Source organism: Malaclemys terrapin, chromosome 14 (genome assembly GCF_027887155.1).
Source record: "Malaclemys terrapin pileata isolate rMalTer1 chromosome 14, rMalTer1.hap1, whole genome shotgun sequence".
Taxonomy (NCBI): Eukaryota; Metazoa; Chordata; order Testudines; family Emydidae; genus Malaclemys; species Malaclemys terrapin.
Window position 1 is genome coordinate 39,317,383 of NC_071518.1, and position 10,610 is coordinate 39,327,992.

Consider the following 10,610-nt stretch of genomic DNA (forward strand, 5'->3'; position numbering starts at 1 on the left):
TCTTGAAGCAGAGTGAAGCAATTTAAATTCACACACACTTTTTCAGTGATACACTAATACCAACGTTTGAAATATCAGGGTCTTTAATGCCTACAAACACTAACATGGCAAAGGATCATCCTTTCATCATACAAGTTCATCTGCAAGGCTAGGTGCTGTTGAGCAGGTGTGATGAGGAACACATCTGTGGAAATCTCTCACTCGTGGAAAATCCTACTAGAAGTATAATCTCCATGGTCACTTTGCTGCACGGGGCTGGTATTTATCGATCATCACTTCTGAGGCACCATAAATGTATATGGTGCTTTATGAAGTAAGCCACAGTCCAGCCTCAAAAGGCATCAACCTAAGGTAGACAAGACCCAAAATATACAAGACTTAGGCATAAATCAACATGCCTGGGACATCTCACTAAATCTCATGCAACCTGAAAACGCAGGAGTAAAATTGTACTGTTCACATACGTGTTACTGTCTCTTTCTTCCACTGCAAAAGTGCTTCTGTGTTCTGCCCTCCCTTGCCCTCTATCTATGGCTTCCCCATGGGCAAAGTCCAGCTTCCATGCTAGTATCTGAAGTTGTGCAGCATGTGCTGGAAGTGGGGATGTCAGAGACAGCTCCTGGTCTTGACAAGTTGCCCTGATTGTTTGGCATGTCTGTTAATGGCCCTAGAGACCATTGGTTATAGATGTCCATACACTGGAGTGTGTTGTTGCTAGGATAGGAAGCCTGCTTAGAGTCCATAAGAGGGATGCTGACCAAATAATGCTATATAGAACGCTGCGTAGGGCTTGGAAAATATATCCGATATTAGCTAAAAGCAGACAAGAAAGATAAAGGTTCCTGCCAGCAAAGTCCATGGCCCTCATGCTGGTAAGGGAAACCAAAGACCATTCAGGTTAGGTTGGCTTTAAGTTTTTTGCAACTTTGTCAGGGGAGTCAGATACCACAGTGAGAGTGGTAAAAACTAACTAAACAGACTCAGCTGTTTAAAGCCAGAGGGGACAACTATGATAATCTATCCTGACTTCTCATCTAACAAGGGCTGTGCAATTTCACCCAGTAACTCCTGCAGTTGAGGAAATCATTAATCCCTTCTATGTAAGTGAACACTACTGAGCTGAGTAACTTGTGGTTAACTATAGTATTATCTTTTAAAAAAACATCCCATCTTGATTTAAAGAATTCAAGTAATGATGAATTGAACATTTCCCTTGGGAAGCTGTTCCAGTGATTTGTTATTCTCACTGTTAAGATGTTGCATCTTACTTCCACTTTGATTTTTTCCTCTAACATCAGCTTCTAGCTATCAGATTTTGTTATGTTAGTGTCTGTTAGATTAAAGGGCCCCCAACATCTCAGCTTCTCTTTGTGTCAGTACTTGTATTGATCAAGTTAACTCTGAGCACCCTAGGTTACTGAAGATTCAATCTGTTTAAGGCTCTCATTATAAAGTGGATTTTCCAGACCTCAGATAATTTTTATGACTGTTTTCTGAACAGACCATTCCAGCTTTTCAATATCCTTTTCAAGTATGGACACTAGAACTGAGCACAGTATGCAATATAAAGAGGGAATAGCACCACCCACTCTCCCTGCTACTGCCCTGTTTGTACCAAAGGGTAGTGTTTACCCTTTTTACCATAGCATCACACTGGGAGCTCACATTCAGTTACTTATCTCCAGCAATATCCCAAATCCTTTCCAATCACTGCATTCCAGAAAACTGTCCCCTTTCCTGTATGTAAACTGTATGTATGAAAACTGTCCTCCATTCTTTGTTCCCAAGTGTGTGACCCTGCATTTAGCTGTATTAAAACATATTTGATTGCATTTAATGTATTTCTTTATGACTGCTGGGTCCTTGTCATTATGTGCCACCCCACCAGTCTTTGCATCATTTGCATAATTCATCAGTATGATTTTCTTTTCTTTTTTGTCACAAATAAAATATAGTGAACTGTGTTGGGTCAAGAACCATTTGAACTAAAAGATTGCTATGTTAGCCAGGACTGCTTCTGTGTTTATTTTAAATTCTCCCATACTAGGTCATGTCTATGCTTGCTTTCTGTATCAGGACTAACTGAACAGGAGTGATTATAAAAAATTGCTTTAAAAACAAAGTCTAGGGGTTTCTTCCATACGTCAAAAGAGAAGGAACTTCTTAAAAATGTTCAGAGAACATTGATGGAAGGAGGTTGTGCCTAAAGCCAAATGAAAGAAGTCACTTGCAGAAGCACACAGTTAAAGTATTTCATTTTGATACAGCAACCCCCAAACACTGATTGTTGCTATGTCTGGATGTGCAACTCTCCCACTGACATCCTGTTCCCTCCCCGCCCCAATCTACCACATTATGTAAAAACAGACCCGTTGCACAAACATCCATTAGAGAAAGACAGTAAGAGCTGACTTACACGTCATTTCTACCCCACACAAATCACGAATCTTTGGGACCTAGGGACAACTATCCCAAATAAATAGGCACAAAATGAGATTCTGCTGCTGTTTTCTCTGCTATTGCAATCGAACTGTCAATGACAAGCTTTTGATCCCCGCTCCCCACGTGCTGTTCGTGCCCCGGTTGGGAGATTGAACGACAGGACTTATCAGATGGGCCGAATCACGGACCATGCCCCAGCTCCATTGCTGCCAGGCTCCCATCACTCAGAGCCGACCCCCCCCCCCACCCCCGCACAACCATCAAGGGCTCGGCGGGGCCCTCGGGGAGGCGGCTCGGCGGGGTGTTTGTGCTCTGGTTAGAGTCCCAGGGGACTCCCGTGGAAACCCTTCCGGGAAGGCAGCCACGCGTTCCCCGATCACAGCCGGAGCTTCTGCCGCCGGCCCTACGCTCAGGACCCGGCACGTCGGAGGGCCCCGGAGGCGCACCAGGGGAGCCGCAGGGCGGGCCCCGGCGCACCGGCGGGGGAGAGGCCGAGGCTGGGCCGGGCCGGGCCCGCACTGACAGGCCGGGCCGGGGGGGGGGGGGGGGGGGTCGCGGAGCGCGCGCCACACGGGCTCGGCGCGGCCCCGCCGCTGAGGGGCGACACGGGCAGCGCGCGGCCCCGGCGCGTCCCTGAGGCAGGTGGATGCGGGGCCCCGAGGGAGGCGGCCCCTGGGGCCGGGCGGGCCCCGCACTCACCTCAGCCCACGGCGGCTGCGGTTCCGGCCCAGGCTGGGGGCTACGGCCCGGCGCTCGCGTCATCACGACGTCACCACTGCGCGCCGGGGACACCCACGGGGCGGGCCTGCTGCCCCGCCCCGCGATTGGCGGACGGTCGGGCCCCGGGGTTCATGGGGCAGAGGTCAGAGGTTAGCCTGGCTGCTATGGGAACCGCTGATGGGACGGTGTCCCCGGTCCCTCGGCAGCGCTGCGCCCAGCCCGGCCTAGGCCCCAGGAGCGAGCCGGGCCCTCCCCCGGCGGGTTCCGGGACCCCCGGGGCGATGCGCGGGCCCGTTAAGGGGGCGCTGCTGCTGCTCCCGCTGTGCTGGGGCCGAGCCTGAGCCCGCCCCCGAGAGCCCCCCGCAGTCCGCCCTGACCCCCGACACCCCCACCAGGCCCGACAGCCCGAGCCCGCCTCCAGCCCGACCGAAACCCCTGGAGCCCGACCGCCGCCGGAGTCCTGACGCGCCCCCAGCGTGACTCGACCCCCCCCCCCCCCCGCCGCCCCCAACAGCCCAATTCCTCCCGGAGCTGCAGCCCCCCGGCCTGACCTGCCCCCAACACCTGACACACACCTCCTGCCCTGACTCACCCCCCCTTAGGCCTGATCTCCAAAGACCCGATTCCCCCCAAACCTCACCTGCACCTGCCCCCTCTGAGCCCCTACACCAAAGCCCTGAGATCCCCCCCCAAACCCCAAAGCTCAGGAGCCCTGAGTCTTGGCCTACCCCAACCCCCACCCCTGGGCCCTGACTGTTTCCCCCACAGCCATACCTCCCCTCTCCACCAGCCCTCACACACACCACCCCCGGCCTGATTCTTCCCCTTCCCCCCCAAAACCTGACACAGCCCTGTCCCCAACCCTTAAATCCTGACACCACACACACCCCTCCCCATCCCCTCCACACAATTTTAAACACCCCCCAAACCCCACATTTTAAAAGACAGCTGTTAAGATAATGCCAATACATACATTTGTGGTAAACGAATAAAAAAGAAAGCTGTGGTGCTACTGTGATTTTTTTGAAAGAATGAATAGAGGCTCCAGTTCAGGAGCTGGCAGTTTGAGGAGGCAGCTGGTTTTAGGTTCGATTGATCTGAGTTAAGATGTTCTGTCACTATGTATCTAATAAAGACGGTTGTTGTTAGTAGCCCTGACTTAAGACTGGTGGATAACTTGAATATAAACCAACACAGAACATATTCACCAACTCGGCTACATCCCAAAGGCTGTGGTTAGGGCTCGTCCAACTCCCATTGTGGTCTGTGCACACTGGCTCAGCCCCTTCCTGAGTCAGTGAGGCAAGAAAATAAATGAACTCCGAGGAAGGACTTCAGAGCCTGGCTGATAATTGTTGTTTGTTTATTTATTAGCTTTATAGCTCCCCATCATGGTCATCTCTAGGTGCCAGTATGTAAAAGGGGATAGCTTCAGTGCCTTTTAGGAGAGGAGCCAGATTCTCTCTTCCCCAAGATTTAAACCACACACTTCTCAGAAGATCCGGTGTGGTCAGGGGCGGCTCTAGCTTTTTTGCTGCCCCAAGCACGGCAGTCAGGCAGCCTTCGGCAGCACGCCTGCGGGAGGTCCCCGGTCCCGCGGATTCGGCGGCATGCCGAATTACCGCGGAAGCTGCGGGACTGGCGGACCTCCCGCAGGCGTGCTGCTGAAGGCTGCCTGACTGCCGCCCTCTCAGGGACCGGCAGGGCGCCCCCCGTGGCTTGCTGCCCCAGGCACGCGCTTGGAGTGCTGGTGCCTGGAGCCGCCGCTGCCCAGAGACATGACTGGAGCAGAAGCTGCCAAGGCCAAAGCCCTGAGCCCAACGCCGGGCTGATGCAGCGCACTCACTTCTGCATTGCCTCTGCAGGTGCATCTGATATCCCCACGGAGAGGAAGTCCTGTTCCCAGCCCGGCAGACAAACAGCTAGGAGGCCCCTACTGGGTTCTCTGGCTGGGGGGATCCCAGCAGGACAGGGAGATCGGATTTCACGGGGCAGGGCTAATTCGATCTAGCCAAGAAAGGCACAACAAGAACTAGGGTTACCATACGTCCTCTTTTTCCCGGACATGTCCGGCTTTTCGGCACTCAAACCCCCGTCTGGGGGGAATTGCCAAAAAGCCGAACATGTCCGGGAAAATGGCGGCTCTGCTCCTCCCCTGACTCTTCGGCTCTGTTTAAGAGATGAGCTGCCCGAGCGCTATGGGCTTCAGGCAGCCCCCTTGCCTCCGGACCCCAGCCGCCAGCCGGGCATTTCCCCTCCCGGGCTCCGGCGGCGCAGGGTCCGGAGGCATGAGGGCTGCCCGAAGCCGGTAGCGCTCGGGCAGCTCGGCTCTTAAACAGAGCCGAAGAGTCAGGGGAGGAGCAGAGCCTCCAGCCACGGCGGCTCTGCTCCTCCCCGACTCTTCGGCTCTGTTTAAGAGCCGAGCACTACGGGCTTCGGGCAGCCCCCATGCCTCCGGACCCTGCGCCGCCGGAGCCCGGGAGGGGAAGTGCCCGGCTGGGGGCGCAGGGTCCAGAGGCAAGGGGGCTGCCCGAAGCCCAAGCGCTACCGGCTTCACGGTTTGCCGGGCAGCCCCCAGACCCTGCGCCCCTGGCTGGGCGCTTCCCCTCCCGGGCTCCAGCTGCGCTGGGCAAGCCCCGGCCGGGGGCGCAGGGTCTGGGGGCTGCCCGGCAAACCGTGAAGCCGATAGCGCTCGGGCAGCCCTTTCCCCGTGGCTGGGAGTGGGAGGGAGGAGGGGGCGGAGTTAGGGCGGAGAAGGGGCGGAGTGGGGCGGGGCTGGGGGTGGGGAAATGGGCAGGGCCAGGGCCCATGGAGGGTCCTCTTTTTTTATTTAATAGATATGGTAACCCTACAAGAACCAACAGCTGTCAGCTGCAGCCAGAGCAATTCAAATAAGAGGCAAGGCACCCATTTTTGACAGCGAGGGAGACTAGCCACTGGAACAAATTCCCCAGGGGAGAGCTGGAGTCTCTGTTTCCTGGTGTCCTACCATCACAACTGGGTGTCATTCTGGAAGGGGCCTTTTAGTGAGTTACAAGCAATTGGGCTTAATAGGGTGCTGAGAGTGTGAAATTTCATAGCCCGTGAAATAGAGGGCAGATTAAGAGATTGAATTGTTTCACAACCGATGCCTCTATGAAAACTCGGTGTGGGGTGAGGAACAGACTCTGCTGTTTTACCAGGTGGCCTGGTTGCTCTCCAGAATCAATAATGAGTAAGTGGGGAGATCCAGGGTGCAGCTCAAACATCCAACCGGGCTGGCCTGAGGCAGGCATCAGGCCTGCCAGGGAATGGTGAGTGTGGCAATGACTTCACAAAGGCCTCTGGCAGGAACTCAGCCTATTGGGCAAAGATGATGAGGTGGCTGTAACCTCACAGAGCTCCCTTGACAACAGCCAGGCAGGACAGGGATGCGGGGCAGGGGGAACCTCAGAGACCCCTGTAGCCTTGCTGCAGCAAGACTCCATTTCGCGGTCTCTCCCTGAGGACCAAGAGACGGTTGGTGTTGAGATTCTTTTGAATTTGTTTCTATTCTGTGTGGATTTTTTGGAAAGAAATCGTCATCTGTGTAGAAGGTAAGAAAAAATATAGGCTCTATGTACGAGATAGAGGACTCTGTCCTAGCAGATTCTCAGGTTGTGGTAGAGAGGTTTGATATCTCTGTACTGGGCACTGGCGCAACCACTCCTGGAATATTCTGTCCATTTCTGGTGTCCACAATTTGAGACAGATGCTGATAAATCAGAGAGGGTTCACAGAAGAGCCACAAGAATGATGAAAGGATTACAAAACCTGCCCTGTGGTGACAGACTACAGGAGCTCAATCTAAAAGACGGTTAAGCGGTGAGCCTATGGGAACAAATATTTACTAATGGGCTCTTCACTTTACCAGATAAAGGTTATGAGCAGACAATGGCTGGAAGTTGAAGCTAGACCAATACATACTGGAAATAAGGCGAGCATTTTTAACATCAGAGTTTGGAGCAATTCACTGAGGGTTGTGCTGGATTTTCCACAACTGGCCTATTTTAAAATCAAGATTGGGTGTTTTACTAAAAAATCTGCTCTAATTCCTATGGGAGTTATTTTGAGGGACATTCTATGACCGATGTGAAACAGAAATTCAGACCAGTGTGGTTCCTTCTGGGCTTGGAATTTATGAATCTGAGACTTGCTGGGGGCATTTGGAATTTGTCCCTTTTTGCTTCCCTCTTCCTCCTTCCCTCTTGACTCTTCTTCTCTTTTCTCTTCTTTCATTTCTTTCCTCTGCTCTTCTTCCTGGGGAGGGTGGGACTGTGCTCCAGCTGTCATTGTAGGAGGCCTCACAAAGAGGTGGGGCTGGAATTGTGCACTGATGGTGATCTCCACCATAGTGACCTCCTGTGGCAACTAGTGCTTTTGCCCGTGTGTTGAGAATGTGCCGCCTCCAGGTCTGAGAGTCTCCACACTGATCGGCCAAGTGTGGGGCTATTGCTGAGTTAATAGGGAGGAGACTCAGGCACTCTTGGCTGAGTGCAGTGAGGCCTAAGACTCAATTCAACGGCATTTGTTTGTCTGTCGCTAAGGCGATAATTTTTGAAGGCTACATCCAATTGAATCCAAAATTTCAAGGAATTTCTAGGCATCAGTGGGAAGAAGCTTGTTGATTTTGGTGACATTTGGAAAATAACATCACCGGAAAAGCCTGATTTCCACCTGTGCCACTTACCTTGGTGCTGTGAGCTGAAGGGCATTGTGACTTGAGAGTGAATTCAGCCAGTCAGTGCGAACTCTCCACAGATGATTTGCATGAGTCAGTAAATGAACCTGCAGGTTTCCGTGGAAGCGATGCCCAAGGCAGGCCTCAGGCTTACGGTTGATGCTCAGGGTTAGTGGAGTGAGTGAGCGACAGGTGGCTGAGTTACCTCTGGTGCCATAGTGGTACTGCTCAGGTTCCTCTGCCTGCTGCACCTTCTGGGCGGGGACTGTCAAGGGGAAGGTTTTGTAGATTTGAAACATAGAAACCAGGAAGCGCAGAAGAGGAATGGCTTAGACAATTTGGCAATAAAATGTAGGTTTTGTGGCAATATCCGGTGCAATTGCTACTGGTTCAGGGATGGAGACAATATTCCTGCTCCTCTTACCACTTCTCAGCAGGGGGTTGGACTAGATGACCTCCTGAGGTCCCTTCCAACCCTGATCTTCTAAGATTCTATGATTCTTAGTAGTCCATAAAAGAGACTAACTAGAGTTCCGGACACCTGTTTGCTTAAGACTGAGCAATAAGGCACAACAAATTACTGATATGAATTTTGCTGCCTCCTCTCCTTTAAGAGAATATGAGCAGTTTATGATTCTCTCGAATGAAGTAGTTCTTCTAAAATCAAGGTGAATACCAATCAATGCCTATTTCAAAACCAAAAAACCCCAAAAGGGATTTTTTTTTATTTATCCTGGATTTTTAAAATGTAAATTTAAAAACAGTTTGTTTCTTTAACAAACCTATCGGGGATCAAATTTAAAACTATGACAAGCTATGTTAAGGCCTAGAGTTGCTCTAGCCTAGTAAACTCATTTAAATAAATACATATATAAAGGAGTCCATGTTTGCTGCCAAGTTTCAGAGGAAGTCAAATCACTGAACTGTTGGAAGTCATTGGCTAAGCACCTGGGGGTCCAGAAGTTGTTGAAATAGCCAGATTTTGGCAGCAATAGCTTCTTCTGCAGGTGCAGAAAGAATATTTTCTTCATTTCAGTTGATGCAGCTACTTCATTCCAATTTAAAAAACTGATTGGGGGTTGAAAAAGGATGAAGGCTTCTATTCTTCTTGTAATATATGAATAAACACTACAGAGAAGGAGATGTAAGCTACTACTTCGAAAATCTGGATGGACGATTATGACCAGGAACAATCAGTTCAATGAATTAACTAGAGATACGTCTTTACCTCCGTTTGTTTGAAATGAAAAAAGAAATGTTTCAGTCAACCTTTTTGGTTTTATGTATGCTGCAAAACCAGCAAGTCAACATGTTTTAATGGCTACCTATTCATAAAATAATAGACGACTAGGGCTGGAACAGAGCTTAGGACGTCATCTAGTCCACCCCCCTGCTCAAAGCAGGACCAACCCCAAGTTAATCATCCCAGCCAGGGGTTTGTCAAGCTGAGTTTTAAAAACTTGTACGGATGGAGATTCCAGCACCTCCCTAGGTAATGCCCCAAACAACAACAATCACTCATTGTCCTTTAGAGCACAAGGGCTCTAACACGCCTGACGTGCTCAAATCTCTCTCCTGCTAGGACTTAGAGAATTTTCTCCATCCCCATGATACAGAGGGAAAGAGAAAAGAAGTGACTTCTCTTTGGTCACACACCAAGGTTATGTTAGAGCTAGAAAGAGAAGCATAAGAAAAAAGTTGTATCCAAATGTTTTGCAGTTCAAACTGATTTCTTGAACAAAGGAAATTTGATGTGTGGTTGGTGAACTGAAATGATACATTCTGGTCTCCACGTGTTTCTAGATGTTGTGGATTTGGTTGCCCTGGTAATAGCATCTTGTGTTGCTATGGCAACTGAGTTAGTTTATTAGGGGATAGGCCAGCCAGTTTTGCCTGGTTTGGTTAGTTCAGTGTGTGTAAATAAATGGTTGCTTTTTTAGGCTTACAGTTCTCTGGTCTCCAGTAATTTCTTCCTAAACCTGCTGCCCCCAAGGATACAACACTAGATTGATGAACTAGTAGATCCATCCCCTCACACCTCGTTTTTATGCAGAGATTGATGGAGGAAAACAAGTTTGCCTGTTTTGTGAACTCCCAATGGCTTTCTTGAATTTCAACCAACTAGTCAATTGAGCTGAACTATTTGAATAAACTGCAATGAAGAACTGAAGGAAATATTTTCTACCCCTTTCAAGGAAGCTATTGCTGTCCAAAGCTGGGTTAGCTTTTCAGGTAACTTTGCTTCCAGGGCCTTAGCTATCATGTCAGTGGTGTGACTGCCTTAAAAACTTGGCAGTGAACATGTTCCACTTAATGTTATTTTTTCCTCTTCTATTTAAATTATTTAAGAGATTGTCATAAATTTCACCCTTAATTTAAAATAGATGATTTTTTTCTTGTCAAGCTGGGCCTTACAAATCTCTAAGGATGAAGATTCCACCACCTCCATAGGTCACACTCAGAGCCAGGGAGACTGGGAATAGAGCAAAACCGCCAATGAAAGCCAGGAATCCAGGCTCCCAACCCCCTGCCTCAGTCACACTCAGAGCCAGGGAGACTGGGAATAGAGTCCCGCTGGCACTTCCCAGCTCTGGAAGGGAGTGTTCTTCTAGTGGCTAGTGCGGGAGCCTGGACAAAGGCTCCGTCCCCGACTCTATCCCTGACTCCCTCGGCAACCCTGAGGCAGTGGCTTCTCCTGCCAAGGCCTCTGTTTCCATCAGTGGGGTTGGGGACACTGCCCTAGAGCCCT

General features: G+C 50.4%; 1 protein-coding gene across 2 annotated transcripts in view; it reads right to left on the bottom strand.

The window, feature by feature from the left end:
- Positions 1 to 3,222, bottom strand: part of PSKH1 (protein serine kinase H1) — a 67,168-nt gene extending 63,946 nt beyond the window's left edge. The window contains exons 1-2 of one of the 2 annotated variants that reach the window (XR_008447117.1): positions 3,142 to 3,222; positions 66 to 346 (exon numbers count right to left, since the gene is read on the bottom strand). The gene's annotated coding sequence lies outside the window, so the exon portion shown is untranslated. Of the gene's footprint in view, positions 1 to 65; positions 347 to 3,141 lie in introns of those variants that run through there. The other variant, XM_054049124.1, reaches the window with a different exon arrangement.
- Between the last annotated feature and the right edge of the window lie 7,388 nt (positions 3,223 to 10,610).